Here is a 17269-nt window from a genome sequence, read left to right as displayed (position 1 = left end):
TTTTCACACCACATGAGTAACATATCTAATGTTAACAGTGTTTAACATCCGCCCACCTACTTTCCCTATATTTATCGACTGAAATGAAGTGAAAAAACAAATTTCGTGCATACGGGAAGCCAGACGTTTCAAAAGGTAGAAATAAAATTGGGGGGGGGGGGGGAAGGTCTATAATGAAATAGATGAAAGATGCCAAATTTAACATTAGTAATATCAAAAAAGATGAAACAAACACCCAAAATTCACAAACGAATATTTTTTTAAAAATCAAATATTGAAATAATTATCACATTTAATAACTTCTTAAAAGAAGTTCCAAAATCTTACTGGCAGATTGAAATCGATAACCGAAATTGCATATTAAATACAATAACCAAGCTGAATTTTAAATTCTTAATTTCATACACATATTTAAATAACAGAAAAGGTTAAAATTCCGTCAAGAAACAACCAAAAAAAAAAAATCCTTAATTTTTCCTATATTTTTAAAACTAAAAAACTTATTAATACATACTAGGATCGAAAATTTTAATACTATTTCACTTTTATAAAACAAATAAAAAGAATTTAACAATTTTGTATTATAAAACATAAAAGTTTCATTGAAATTTAAATGCCAAAAAGATAACCGATTGCAATTACTTGCTGATATGCTGTGGGCTATGGGAGTTCTTGAACTTTGAAATTCTTAACTTCACGGCAGGACGCAATGGAAAACATAACAATACAAAATAAATGTTACTTAGCAGCTTAATTAGTACTTAAACAAATTGAAGGGTTTTCTTTGCATTTGCAATTGTATTATTCTCTTATTCGCATCGTCTGCATAAATCAGAATCCTCATTCCAACAGAACCCACATTCTGGCATCCAAACCCTTCGCATTGTAACTGTGCTTCATAAAAAGAAAAATCACAGCAGATTAAAGAACGAAAACCAAAAGTAAAGGCAGTGTCATAATTTCGATTAATGACACAAACAATGAGGATTTAATCACCGATTTCGACATAACCATTATTAAGATTGCATGTGTAATAACGATACAGCAAAAAGGCAAAATTAACTTATGTCAACGACCTACGCTTATTGCTTAATGTTTTCAGTACCCATCCTCACGAGCGCAAACTTCAGGACGTAGTGAAAACACAAACACGTGGCCCTTAAGGCCACCAACTAAAAAAAAGAAATTAATTTTTCCCCCGCAGCGTGTCACGTGTGAATGTCTCCTCGAAGGCCGGTTAATCACGTTTTTCTTTGTCGGTGAAAAAATCTCCAGCAATGTTGGCAGAAGCATGCGTGAACTTTTGGCCACAAGGCTCGTGGACATCACATTCTTCCCATCGTTGGCTGATCGGTGGCAAATAGAATGGGGTATAAGTTGTTCAGTGAAGAATGTACCTTTAGGGAGATCAATCGTGTAAATATTTCTTCTACAAATCTTCACACGTTTTCCAACCAGTTTACAAGAGTGATTTGATACCGAGTTCCAAGAGATTCCTATGTACAAATGTCATTTATGTTTTTAAAAAAAATACCATAAAAAATATTTCGGAGTTGCCAAGTATTATACTGAACCACCTAAGCATGTACGTTTTTGTAACTCAAATTGAATGTAGTAATTTCAGTTGCAAAACAAACGCAACTCAAGTTACTAACATTTCTAATATATATTTAAAATTACCAGCATCTCAGCCCTAATCAGTGGGTCAATATAATTAATTTGTATTTTATATGAAAGTGCATGATCTCTAGAAAACGTTATGAACTTTGCCTTTCACTATCATCCATTTCTAAGGCCGAATAAAAGAAACCAGCCTCGGAGATCCGCAGCCATAACCGGTGTTCCGAATTCGAAAAATCTCATGAAAGCCTAAGACGTCATCAATAGTTTTACCCCAATGTCTTACTATTTCGTAATAAATTGCACAATAAATTTTTGGTAGAACCTCATTTAGGGCCAATTTCGCCAATTTTTATGCATTGCTAACCAATCCGAATGTGTGTTCGAATTTTATTTAAAGTAGTGCTTGTAGTAAGATACAATTCATAAAAAAGCATTCATTCTATTATATTTGATGAATACCTGGAGCACAAAGGATACGTAGGGTATTTCAGCAGGTACAACTTATATTTGACTTTTTAAATAGCTGCTATTTATGTAATTTAAATCCATATTAATTATCAAAAATGCGCGAATGTGGCTGGTCATTTCACTTTATAGCCAAGGCATTAATTTAATACTGGTACAACAACCAAGTCCACTACCAGCGCAGCAAGTCAGGGGCAATGGGTGCATATTCAAGCTGTTTTTTAAATTTTAGTTCATTCTTAAGCCAACATGTATCGCAGGCAAAATTTTACGTCAACCCAACAAAGGAGCTAATCATTCTTTCGTACATAAAAAGACCAGATTTTCGTATATCAAACCAGGAGACTTGCTTATAATAAAATAGAAAATATTTTTTTAAGTTTAAAAATGTTAAGAAATAGGGAATAAAAGAAGTATAAATACATTGTTAGTGCTTTTGTTAATTTTTGCATCGCTGATTCATTGGCATTGATAACAGAAAGCCTAATTTTTGGAAATTTTTTAAAAACATTAAAATTAATAAAACTTTAATACAATATATTCACTGATATACACAAAAAGGGGGGGGGGGCACTTTACTCTTCAATATCATTGAAATCGTCGTTAAATCCCCATTAAAATTCGCAGCTTCTGAACTACGAAATCGGGATACTGCCAACTTTATATTAGTTTTATTCAACATCAAGATTGAAAATTAAGAAATATATAGATATTTCCTTCGAAACTTGTATTTAGTTGTGATTAACACATAATTATTTAAAGGGAAGTTGCATTTTTTCTTATTAGAATAATCTTTGAATTTAATAATTGCAGAATATATATGCCTCAAAAATCCTTTTGTTAAAAATATCCGGTCATGTTATTCAAATACCATGAACTATCTAAAGTACCATAATATATAATGTTCCACAAATACCACACACAAGTTACCACGAATAAGGTATTCCAGAAATTAAATGTCATACCTATACAAAACAATCAAAAACTAAGACAAGATAATACATAAATGCAAGAAAAATGGAGCCTTAACTTCAACTATGTAAGTTTTAATGTCAGAAGCAACCACAAAAATATAACATAATAAAGCATTATTTTAAAAACTAAAATTGAGAAACGTCCACGATTTCACAATAAACTATGTATTTACTAGTGACATTTTTTTAAAACTTGCACATTACAAGACGAATAGAAAATCCTTGCAATTCTATTCAACCAGATGGAACAAGATAAAGATGCTAATCCATGAACTTTCACAAACGCCATGTTGGGTGATTTGAAATACTAAACGTAGTTTAAAACATGACAAAACCTACAAGTAAAATCTAAGGTAAAGAAAAAGCATTACAATCTTAAACGTAAAAAAAGAAGAAAAAAAAAAAAATGACAGATGTAACGAGAGAGAAAAAAGAAGGAATTTTAAGGACAAAAACATTCGAATAGCAGAATTCGTGATTCAAAATGGCGGGTTGTGAAAAACAATCCACAATAAATTCTACCGACAACAGAAGTCGGTCACACAAAAAGACACTGTCTTGTCCACTGTTTCAAGAAAATGACAATCGCAAGAGGAATGTTCACCAAAAATTAACGATGCGCCAACTTCAAGCAAGGGCACGTTCGTACAAAAGGTGTACGTTTCTGAACAAAACAAAACCAGAAAAATGGTTTGATGTCAGAAAGAAAGAACAGAATTGAAAAGAAATGATTCGGAACAAGGAATGCCAAAACACGGCGTTGTGTTTTTGAAATTACTATGGTAAAAGAATCTTAAAAATGTGTTTACATAAAAATGTACTATTCAAAAGCCTGTTTCACTAACAAAGAATGAAAGAATTAAAATTTTATTTTCGTACCAATGCATCATTATCCCAAAAAGGTCAGATTAACAGTAGGTATATTCATACATTAAATAAAAGACTAATAATTGAACATTTTTCTTTAGATAATTTTAAAAAGATGGAAAGAATAACTTATCGCTAATAAAGCAATATTCGTGACTGCTTTATACTGATGTTATATTAATTTAGAGATCAAATTTTAACTAGCATCTATTGCCACAAAAACAATATAAAATTTTTTTTAAGACAAAACCTCAAACAGAACAAAATATTAAACCTTTCAGTAAATTTACATTTATATGTTTGATAGTTATCTTAAGAAATTAAAAAAACATATCATTTAGAACAAACACAGAACAGAATTCTTTAAACTTATCACACATACGAAGTATATTTTTTAAACCTAAAGAAATTTGGATAGAACAAGCAAGAAAGTTTAGAAGAGAAAAATCTTATCTTTTTATTTTAGAAATAAAAGCATGGTGAAAGTGTCCTTACGATTCAAATTAGTACACATACATTATTTGATATACTATGCAAATTGACAGATTGAATGCATTTATCAACCGTATTTTACACATTCTTCACTTTTAAATAAATTTCGAACACTAGCAAATTAAGAAAGAATGGTAAAACAATGGAAGAAAGATGTCCGCTTTATCATCTGTGTATATATTCTACTTCATATATCAAGTATAAAAATCGAAAATAAATCGACTGACATTTACGCGACACGTTAAATGTGCCACGCCGATTAAATTTTGAAATTTACGACGCTTCTTCAAAGGATCATATCATAGCGTAAGACAACCAAAAGTTAAATAAACGCAATTGTACATGCTTTGCGACATCTAACCACTGAAATAACTCATTTGTATTAACTTATTTTCAGAGGTTTCTGATTAACAGATTAATAATCAGCAAACAAAGGTCTAATTTCTAAACTCGATATGGTTGTACAAGTTCGTTTAAATTATATTTTAAACCATTTACAATAGAAGATTGAGAAAGCTGAAATATATCAGCAAACGTGGAATTTTTCCAGAGAATTCTTCACAATTTACAAGCGATATTTTACGTTACGGTAGATAATTTAATGACATTAGATGCTTGTACACAACGAATCATGACCAATTCAATTTAAATTACGATTCAAGCTAAAAATACCTTAGATACCACTCTTAATAACATTAAAAAAAAAACAAAGAATAAAACAAACGGTGATAAACATTCACTAAAAGCTCAACAACATTAAAACAGACCATAGATTAAGACATAAATCCGTGCACAAAATCAGTGGATTGTGTATTTTGATAAACGTGGAAAAGCGGAGTATCAGAATTACAAGACAATAAAATGATAACTATGCTCTATAAGAAAAATTCTGGGCCGTTTCTGGTAAAAATCATTAATGACAGAGCGCTTGTCTAAAGATTTATTTTATTACCCATCACATAATTTTTTCAATTTGTCTTCACCATGATAACATTCTGCCTTTCAGGTAATTTCTATTCTCTGCTGTGAGATCAAAGAACTCGAAGAAAAGAGTATGGTAAATAATCTTTAAAAAGCTACAGCGGTATACTCGGTAATTTACAAACTAATCGATATTTTAAATGGTTTTTACTACAAAGAAATGCACGATAAAAATATTTTTTTTTCATAATACAAGAGAGTTATTTTAAATTTTCTATTTCAAATAAGAGTTCTGTTTGATAAAAATGATGAACGAACAAGAATAATCTTTGTTCCTAAAGCATTAAAATGGGGGGACATTGAATATCTCAATTTTATCGTCAGTATTTTTTTGTCAAATATTAATTTCGATTCTTCATACTCAAATTTTAATCAGACGAGGTATTTATTTAGTTATATTAATATTCCATTTTAAATTAATGAGGGGAAGAACAGGGACTTCGAATCGGACTGTGTTCACCAATTTCATTCGTGGTTAAATTATGGAATATCAAATAATCTGCCCATTCTACGAACCGACGGAACGAAATTTATCAAATCTACCTCAAGAGAAGTAAAACAAGAAATGAGTATGTGTTTATACAAATAATTAAACTAAAACAATGCAAATTGAAGCGAAATCAATGACAAGGAAGATAAATAAAAACATTTTAATAACTAGTTTCGAATATTTACAGTTATATTGTTAAAACTTATTTTATTAACCTAATTTTTAAGTATAATGCTAACTACTTAATAATCATTTTTAAAATGATTATTCCCAGCAGTGGGCACTGCTCTTTCAATGGGACAAGAACTTGACTTCATTGTTATACTACGAACAAATCGAGTTCTTCGAACAGAGACAATGGGAGAAATAAGCGAAACAATAGTTCTAGAAGCGTCAATTAAAATAATTTCTAGAAGAAATAAAAAGGTACGGTCGGCTGGTAAACGGAAGGAGGCCCCTTTTAAAGAAAAACAAGTTTTGCTTCATAGCTTGAGTTCACTGGTTACGGCTAAAGTGCATCCACAAGATACAGCGTTCTAGTACAGTAGGGAAAACTCCGCCTCTTGGCGTTGTAATAAACAAAAGATATTCAAATAGCATTTCTACATAACAATAGGGTTCCCGTTTTTAGTGCTTAATTATGTACGTGGAGAAAACAGACAACTGCGAAGAAGAGTTTTAAAACTATCTACTAAAGCAAGTCGCATCCTCCTTTTGTTCTACAACAGTGGTAATATTTAATCTACCATAATTTTGCGGGCTTTGTTGAAAAAAAATCCTTTCCATAAAAACTTTCAGAAATTGCATAATATTTAAAACTAAAAATGTTACCAACCTTTAAAGGATTGTTGTCATTCGTTTAAGAAAAATAAATTTGAGGTTTCACAACATGAATTCAGAAATCGTTAGGCAAACGATTATAAAAAACATTAAAATCAAACAGCAGCTGAAAACCAAATACTTAAAATAAATAATCGTAAAATTTATACAATGAAAGGAAAAATTCAATTGGAGGATAAAAATTCAAATTTTTCGAAGTGAAAGTCAGTCCATATTAAATTGCAAAGTAATAAATTTTATACGCTGAGAATAAAAAGCATAATTTTTAATTAATACAATTGGTGCAATATATAAACCACTAAAAATGAATTGTTGAGATAATATGGAAATATTTCGACTGAAATAATCGTTTCAGCACACTGCAAAATCCATTTTCTTTCACATTTGCAAACTTTCGAAAACTCAGTAATAAATATCCACCTTCTGCCTATCTTCCAAACAACACACGACCATAATTGAAAGCAAATTTGTTAGATAAAAATGGTCAATTGCAGGCTTCCATTTTTGAATCTTCAATCATCGTCAATGACCAATGAAAGATCCCATTGAAGAATACTACAGTTTATCCCATTTTAATCACATGCCAGTTTTAGCTAGTGAAGCAGAAAGGAAAAACATTCCTCATTCATAAAATGCAAAATATTTGTCACTCGCAACAAGCCGCTTCCTGTATTTATCCGACCTTATATCCGGCAATTCCTAGATCTGGTTCCATGCACTTAATTAAAATAGTTTCCTGTTTGTCATTCCAAAGGATAAATGTTATCGTTGAATACAATGAGCAGAATGCAGAATTTTTTTTTAAAAATGAAGTAAATAATGATATTTGTTGATCTCGACAGTCCACAAGATAATAAAATAAAATTGACCCATTTGAAATCTCGGCAATCTATGCGAGCCAAAAACAGGAAAGATTCACCATCAAATTATAATAGCGGACTATTTACCTTGGTCCGGTTTCGAATGAATAATTTAAATCTTATTAAGAATTTCATATTTGTTAAAACTTACATTAATTTGAAAGTAATATTAAAACGATATAAATATGAAAATATCTGTCAATATACAAACTTAATGGAAAATATTAATTCTCTACATGCATTTATATCTTCTCTTTAATCTATCTTTTCATAAAACTAAAATACAGAATATTAAGTTAATTAAGAGGATTTTATACATGTCCAAGCTTAGTAAGTAACAATGCCATTTTCTCCCAACATTAGCACTGTCTAGAGATGAAAACATTTGAATTCATAATCCACGGCACACTGATAAATACAAATCAGAAATATTTCTCCAATATTTGGAGTTCTTGGATTTCGTTCTGTTAAATCGACAAAAAAATTCCCATTACTAAATATTTGAAAGAACACATTTAAAAAAAAATGGTATGTATTTCAATAAAAATACATTATAACATCCTTTCCCCTCAAAAAACATTCTTATTATAAGAGTTGCCAAATCATTCATATTCGAGATGCATTTTAGGTGGATTTCCATTGTTAAAATCAAACTAAAATCAATTTTTCAAACAAAATTAAAATCTAAAAATTTACACTCATTCGAATAATTATCTAACTCAAAAACAACAAGCAATGACCTCATGACAGTTATTTTATATTACAACTGTTTTTCATGAATAATCCTTAAAAGGTTTTCCTTTCAAGTTAAAATTGAATTTCGCTTAGCCAATATTTTTATTTGATTTCTTCTGAATTAACTGTATTTATGATGTCACTCATTTAGACATGCAGATTAATCCATTTTTCGATATAAAATACTTTTTAAAAAATTATCCTGAAATTTGCAGAACTTTTAAAATTTGCCATCACGAACAAATTAATTTTCCAGCAAAATATCACTAAAACACAGTTTAAAAAGGTATTGAACCTTTATGTCTACAACTGAAATCAAGAACTGAAAAAACTTCAACACTCGAGTAAGAAACTTTCCAAGTGGAGTAAATCACAGCGGATTTCCCGAAACGAATTTGATAATGATTGTAAAGATTCAATTTGATGCTCATCAAAGCATGACTCAGCTTCAAAATGGTAAATTCTGTATTTTGAATGAGTAGTAAATTTCACGACATGTGTTATGTTCAAACTGCGAAAAGGAATTTGAATTTTAAATGAACATGATCTTGAAATCCTGCTTTTTAAAATCTTCCACAGTTAACAGAGCTTATGAATTTCATAATAATATAGACATTTGAAATTTATATTACATGCGGGTTTTTTTTTCTTTCCTTTTATAGAAATTTTAGGGACATGACATGCAATGAGTGAAATTTAATCATCTGAATTTTCCGGAATTTGCATCTGAATAAAATGCAGCCCATCTAAGTAGCTTCAGAAAAAAGGAACAAGCTATGGTAGTTCTGAGTCTTGTAATATCAATCCAGTAAAAGCATTTACTTTCGTAACAAAAATTAAACAACTTTTGGAATTTCAAAAACTTTAAAGCATATTTATGGAGAATATAAGATAGAAATTTAAGCATACATTACTTAAAGAATAATGATTTCGTCTTCAACGCTTCGTAAACAATCGAGCAATTTTGAAACATTAGAAATTCGTTCAGAAAATGTATAATTGAGAATTTAAAAGAGATTACCAAGGGCAAAAAGCTTGCATAAATTTAAAATTTTACACTTGTGTAAACTAATCAAAACTAATAAGAAGAAAAAAAACTGATAAGTTCTAAAGTTAGGTATTCAAAACGAACAATCAAATTGAATTTGATGGAATTTGATTCCACGCCCTTCCAGGAGAACATGGAATAAACAACACAGAATATACATAAAACATTACCTCGACTCAAGATCCTAATAGTTGAAAAAAGAGTCATTAAGATAATCTACAGCCATTTAAAAACTATCATTAATCGACGATAATAGGATAATGACAGTAAAATTCTTGACGTGTCAATTCCAAAATCCAGACAAGCGAAGAATAATCCTAGGAGCAGCTGGTGCCTGCATGCGTAATTGCCATTTCCCTGGAAATCCAAACAAATACTATTATCTTCAGCAGACCACAAACAATCAGGTACAGAGGCAATCAGCACGGGGCATTTCCAGCCGAATCGTAGCGAGACAGACAATGGAAGACATTTTTACCAAGCTCAATTATATAGGGCACTGACACACAATCCATAATTCAAGACGAAGGCATCAACAAAAGTAAGATTGAAAATCCACTTGGCCGTGACCGTAGAAAGGATGCATGGAGACGTTTAAGGAAAAGGACAATCCGGAGATAATCCGGTTTTAATGGTACGACCACCGTGAGGATCAATCTGGCGTGCAGGTTTGTAAAGGTTGGCGTTTGGGTCAGTGGGCCGGCTGCATATTCCAGCGATTTCATTCGAATTTTATTAGTCACGCCGGTTGGATATAAATTTCCAATAAACAGATCACAATGAGCCTATTTTTCTTTCAATTGCAGTAAGAATTCTGGTTGATTCAATAAATTTAAATGAAAGGTCAAATATAAAAAGTATATGGAAGATCGAATTGTTTAACAAATATTTTATGTCTTAAAAAATTATTTAAATATATACATATTAATTCATATTAATATTTTAAATGAAAATGAAAAATTCAAACTTAATTATTTAGTAAATGTGTCTAGCACAATTGTTAGAATAAAAATTAAAAACGACATTAATTCTGAGTTGGAGAACGTTCAGAACAGAACAATTCTGATTCGAAACAAATCGGAAGATAAAAAAGAAAAAAGAAGCGTTGAAATCGCATTCAAAATAAACGAATGCACACATTAAAAAAATACAATAAGAAAAATAATTGTGTCGAAAAATTGGTAATTTAACTGCCTTGGCTGGACATAATTCTAAACAACACTCCATAAAAAAATACTTACGTTTTCAAAATTTGAAGTTTGTCAAAAAATTAACACTTTCGCTGTTACAATTATTAACACTGTCGCATACAAATGTATCACAAATTTGTTCACAAAATAAAATCGGCGTCAAGTTATTCGTAGGTGACAACTAATGGCACAAATCAAATGACCACCATTCATGCTGATTCGCTAAATGCCTCTTATTTTGTCATCAAACGTCATGATTGAATCGTCGTGATAGCAGAAGCTGGCGCCATCCATGTCATCGATAAATTTGGAATTTTCGAATAAAATATGCTGGATACTTCTAGGATGTCTACTACAAAACTATTTAATCATATGACGATTTCTGAGTCACAAAAGAACAAGGATAATATATATGAAAGATTAAATTTACCCGGAAAAAAAAAAGCCGCTTGTAATATGAATCTATGTAGAAATGCAAGAACTAGTACTTGCAAAATGCTTTTTTAAAATAAGTTTTTTGCCCTATATAGCTAAAAGTTTTATCTGTCTTCAATTCTGTTATTCAAGAAAATTTGCAATAAAAATTATTCAAAACAAAATGTTGCAAAGCACATCTACCAACAATGCTAGACTAATTATACGTATAAAAAAGTAAATCCGATTTAATATCCTGAAATACATATTGTAATAAATTGTTATAATAAAATAGATTAATTACAAGAAAGAAAATTGATTATTAATGAAGCACAATGCACATTTGTTACATACGATACAAATTAAGTAATACACAAGTTTACATTAATAACAAAGCATTATCTTGGTTCAAGTTAAGTTTATTAATAACAAAGCATTATCTTGGTTCAAGTTAAGTTTATTAATAACAAAGCATTATCTTGGTTCAAGTTAAGTTTATTAATAACAAAGCATTATCTTGGTTCAAGTTTTTTTTTTCCCCCTATTCATATGATTTAAACAGCTCAGAAATATTGGAGTAAAATTATTTAAAAATTCTAAAATTACTAATAGAAATAATTTAAAAGAAACAATTATGAGCAAATCATTAAAGAAAAAAGATTTCCAGATTTTGAAATTAAAAAAAAAAAAAATCAGAATGTGCCAGCACTTCTCGGAAAATTATTCACAAATATTAAGAAAAACACTTACTAGAGTTCAGTAAATTAACATCAATACATTGCAAGCTTTCTTAACACCACGTGTCAAAAATAATTTATAATTCCAAAACAAATTTTATCGATTTCTTCGATAGATTTGCAAATATAAATACTCGCAATAAATCGCAGCCTCGAGTCAACTTGGATTAAATTAAAATTTGCCTACCTTTTAACTTCCTTGTTACTCCAATAACGCCTCCAACAACACTTAAGTCAAACTCTGATAGTGACAAACTGAAGACGACTAACTGAGTCACTCAAGTCAACGCCCACGCCAGTTGTCTCACAAGATCAACATCCAATATCCTCAAAATCGCATACTGGAAATTCCGCCCTTTTATCATATCAGCAGTTCGATTTCACGGTCCAAGAAATGCGCGCGACACACTTCAGTAAGCAACGAGTAGTCATTCACTCATTCGATAACAAAACAATTTTTAAATCCTTATGAATGAAAATAAAAATTTACAGCGTTTATGGACATGATGTTCGACGAGTATTACTAGCCAGTCATCTGTTAGTCATCCAATAATCAACGTTTCCCTTTAAATGGTATTAAAAACATGGCAACAAGCTGAACTCATCATTGAAATATTCAAGAGCAACTAGAATTCTTTCCTCGAATTTTGAGCTATTGCCAAGAAGTAGCAAGTCCAGCTGCTTATTATCCTCGAGTCGTGTTGAAATGAAGATATCGGGAATTGTTATCAGAATGTTCCGAATGACTTACTTTTTTTTTTTTGAAGGAATGAAGGAATTCCAAAACTTTTACATAATAAAATAATTTAAAGAATTGATGACAATTCTCTGTGCTTTTATAGAATATTTCTGGCATGCTACAAGATAAACAAAATGCCGAAAGATAAAAGACGATAACAGCCAAAAATTTAATACTTACAAAAAAAATTTCCTTTTAAAAATGAATAAAACAAAAACTGACTTTTTTTTCTTTCATTATTACAATACAACATATGATATTAAAACGCAAGATAAACATACAAACGGATTTAATTTTATGAATCATTATTTACAAAGGATATTAAGTGCAGCAATATTTTCCGACTACGCAGCTGCCGGGGGGGGGGGGGGGGCTAAAGGAATCGATTTCGAAACAAGTCAAAATACAGATGTAATAAATTTGTAAAAAAAATTATGAAACATATTAGGATAATAATACTTTTCCAAGAATAATAACTTAGATTCCTATCTGTTTCATTATCTTCAGTTATGGTAGTACTTTAAAAGATAAAGCATTTTTGTAAATATAGTGTACAAAATGAATGTCATGGTTAAGAGTCAAACAAATACATATATATTTTCCCAAAGTTATTAACATTTTAAAAAATGATACTAATCTGAAATAAACTATTAATATTTTGATTAAGAAAGTGTATTAAAATATGAAACAAAAATTAATGTGCATTGCCTATAGACGCAAAATAAAAATCCGCTACTGCTTAAATGTATAAATACATGAGCTTTGATAAAACAAAGGTATTTACATAATTTACATCATTTGGATTCCAGTAATAAACATCTGACTTGTTACACATGAAATTTATATTTACATTCATAATAAATTTTCTACAGCCGTAAATTAAAAACAGAAAAACAATACGAAGAGAATATTTATCCGCTGTTAAACACTCAAAACATTTAATAGTTTAAGCTCACATTCGTCAATTTATTATGTACCAAATTAGCATTTAGTTCGCAAAACTAAATATAAAACGGTTATATATATATATATATAAAAATGATTAATTTCAATTTTGTCTTTAACCCGTTGGGTACATTTGACGTATCAGAATGTTCCGCATTTAAATTTATGTTTTTTTTTTTTTTTTTGTAATTCTAATTAGCTTAAGTTATCTCAATATCACGTAGTATATATTCTGAATAATAAGAAATGAATTTAAAAAAATGAAAAAAATAAAAATAAAAATGAAAATCAAATAACTGTAGTCAAAGGGTTAAATATCATTTCTCGACCCAACCAAAATGCACACTAACAAATGAAAAGGTTTATTTAAAGCAAAATTATAATAGAATATTTTCCCCCACTAACTTTCCTTTAAAAGTTATTCCAAATTCGATATCTGAATATGAAAATTACAAGAATTACATCAACAATACGTTTTCTATTTTAAGCTGGTTCATTCATGTACGAAAGCGGAAGTTCGGACAAAACCCAAACCGGGAAAATCTATTATCAACAATGCATCGACAAAAACATCTACACATTGAATTGTAGATATACACAACCTGTTACGATCCAAGTCACACAACCTATGATAGAACAAAAGTAGTCAATCAAACAAAAAGATATCCAGATTAGAATTCCGCATTCATTCTCTCTCATGCCAGCTCGGTCTTGGAACGAGTATTTTGCAACTGACGCTTTTCCAAACAATTAGACAGCGACAGGTACAGAGCTGTGAAAAAATCTTGGTGGGAAGTTCTTAAAAATTAAACCCTTTGCCAAGACAAACATGCCTCGCGCATCGCATTTCGTGATCCTTCCATCGATGGTTATCGGAAACAAAGGAAAGGATTCATTTGAAAAGTCAAGGTTAATGGAGATGTTACGAACTCGGTTACTATGTTAACATAATGCCAAGATTAAATGAGTTCCCATCTCGCGTGCTTCCCTTAGTTGTCATGGGAAGAAATGGATTAAGAACAATTACTGTCACAGATGGCAGGCATTTGTTGCGTGATGGGCGTTCGGTTTGGAACATATTTAAGTTTATAGTTAAAAATTCGGGAAGCTTGGATCATTAGTAGATTCGACATAAAAAGGGAAAATCATTAATTTGCAAATGGCGAAACATAGTTTTAAGTTCTTACGAATTTTATTACGTTTTTGATATCTTATTATTTAACATAAAAATTAAGCTTCAAAATTAAAACAAATTGTTTATAACTCTTATTTTTATACGAACTCAATACAAGAACATAGTTGTTTAAATTAGGAAATGTAAGAGTTTAAAATAAGTGGAATTCTACGATTCCATTTTTCAAATTTGATTTATGCTACGCTGTTCGTATCTAGGATACATTTTTTTAGGGTTCTCGTGCCTTGGAAATCAAAATTAAAGTATAAATCTTTGATACTTCTTGTTGATTATAATTTTGTACGAACGAACATCAATACAAGAACACATTTAATTTAGAAATGTAAGCATTTAAAATAAGAGAAATTCTGCGACTTCCTTTTCAAAATTTGATTTGTGATGCTCTGTTCTTGCCTCGGATAAGTTCTTTAATTTTCATTTCATCATATATTTATCAAATAAAATTTTAGCAACAAAATTCCAAACTTTTTGAAGATTGATTAATTGATTAATTAACTATCTTAACTTGAGGAGATCTTATGTCATAAAATTCATTTTTGATGCAAACTTGGAAAGTTAAAAGAAAAAATAACTTCATATGCAGACAGCTATGACACAGAACGTTCGGGAGTACAATGCATCTCAAAAAAAAAAAAAAAAAAAAAAAAAAAAGACACCTACCGGAACAGATATTTTTAAAAATACCATGACTAATATAATAATTATAAATTCAGTACGAATTTATATTCTAATTAGTCTGATTACTAACTCAATTGAAGAAAAAAACATAATATTCCGTAAAACATCCTCTTTTACTGGGACAGATATAAAACAATTTTTTTCTAAGATTTTAATGAACTGAAATAATACATCCTGAATATTTTTTCAGATCTCAACTCTTTAAATATAAAAAAAATTTTTTAATTAAAAAGGCAAGAAGAAAACATATGATTAAATTTTAAAACTAGAAGCAGTTTAAAAAAAAACACTGAATAATAATGAGAATAAATAGATTTCTAAATTAATTCAAAATATTTTTAAAGGTTTGTATCAAATATGAAAAATCCATTTTCGAGTAATTTCAAAATCGTTATAAGACAAGAGATCTGTAACATAACATTTTTAAAAATTTAGAATTTAAGAAAAAAATGTGCAAGTTACAGAACTTTTTCCTCTCTGATCCATTATAACAATACAAATTGGAACAGATTTCTATAATCCTAGACAGTTTTTCCAAATACTTGTGACCAGTTTCAAAGTTGTATCAAAACTCTTCAACAATCGTTTTCAAAATAAAGAACAATCATCGATTCAATACGACACATTTGTTTGAAATCATACAAATGGCATTGGCGGAAACAATTGGAAAAACATGAATTACTCAATTCATGATGGGGAAAAATCGATTAAGAATAGGTTCAACAGAATAAAACTAGGAAATTCCATTTTCCAGTATACAACATACTGCCCTACATAAAAACACAGGTGGGCGCTGAACCATTCTCTAAATCGAAAATTTTATTCCGAGGATTTGCGACAGCTCGCCGAATTGAAGTGAAAATCAATAAACTATTTGCAAAATCTGGAAACTTCTCACGGTTTCCATTTGATTGACGTTAGAATTGAATTACCATCAGGAAAACTGAAAATACTCTTCCAGAAAGAACAAAAAATTGTTCTGGCGAACATCGAATTTATTTCAGAATCAATTGATGAAAAGCCATGCTTCCATGTTATTGTCTTCGTCGATTTTTAAATTTCATCTTTTAGTTTTACTACAAATGTACGATTAATGCTACAGTTATAAACAAAAGTGTCAAGATTTGCTAGAGGGATGGATGATACGTTCTTTTTGAGCACTGTACTACTTTATTTTAATTCGAAAAGTATGCATTTATTATAACTGGTTAGTTTGTGAATAACTGTTTTGCGAACTAATTAAAAGTAAATAGCCCTTCTATTTTGTTGAAATCAAAGCCTACTAGTGCATGCGCAAAATGTTTTCTTATTTGAGAATAGGCAATACATATACAATTTTATTAAAATTACGAAATATTTTAAAACTATCTAAAAATGTTCGGAAAAGAATAATCTATTGGCTATATTATGATCAGGATTTTAAAAAAAAAAAATTTATTCTTCAAATTTCGTAAAAATTTGGAATTTCCTTTACATATTTTTTTTTATCAAGCCATTCAATATCATTAATTCTTTGGTTAATTAACCCTTTCATTTGTGACTACATGAAATTATAATACATCATTCGCATGCGGCCATGTAACATCACTTGTTAAAAAACAGGCTCAATATGGAACATATATTTAATATTTGGGCTAAATTTTAAATTTAAAAAAAGTGGTGAAACTAAAGAGTATTAATAAAATTTCGTAATATTATTAGATGCTTTTTAATTTCAAAAAATAAATATTAATCGCAATTTTACATATATTTATTGTTGAAATTTCCTTTTCAGTAGCAAATCCTTTATGAATTTAAAAAAAAATATCTTACCAATACAACGGCCTTCAGCAGGTTGAAAATCTAATGGGCCAGAACTTAATTATGAAACTGAGAACTTGATTTTTACCTGAAATAAATAAAAACAAATAAGACGAAGAATAAAATAAGGAAAGTAATGAGAAATAAAATCTCTTGTGTCTCAATATGTAATATGTTATGCAAATTATGTTGTCAC

The 17269-nt window shown here is 29.7% G+C and overlaps 1 protein-coding gene across 3 annotated transcripts in view; it reads right to left on the bottom strand.

The window, feature by feature from the left end:
* The window catches only part of LOC129971179 (CD109 antigen-like), an 80697-nt gene that overhangs the window by 20710 nt on the left and 42718 nt on the right, over nucleotides 1-17269 (bottom strand). For 2 of the 3 annotated variants that reach the window (XM_056084716.1, XM_056084717.1), the window contains exon 3: nucleotides 17086-17161. The gene's annotated coding sequence lies outside the window, so the exon portion shown is untranslated. Of the gene's footprint in view, nucleotides 1-11903; nucleotides 12190-17085; nucleotides 17162-17269 lie in introns of those variants that run through there. The other variant, XM_056084718.1, reaches the window with a different exon arrangement.

This window comes from Argiope bruennichi, chromosome 6, assembly GCF_947563725.1.
Source record: "Argiope bruennichi chromosome 6, qqArgBrue1.1, whole genome shotgun sequence".
Classification (NCBI taxonomy): Eukaryota; Metazoa; Arthropoda; class Arachnida; order Araneae; family Araneidae; genus Argiope; species Argiope bruennichi.
Note: the sequence above shows the minus strand (reverse complement) of the source record. Positions and strands in the feature narration are given on the sequence as shown.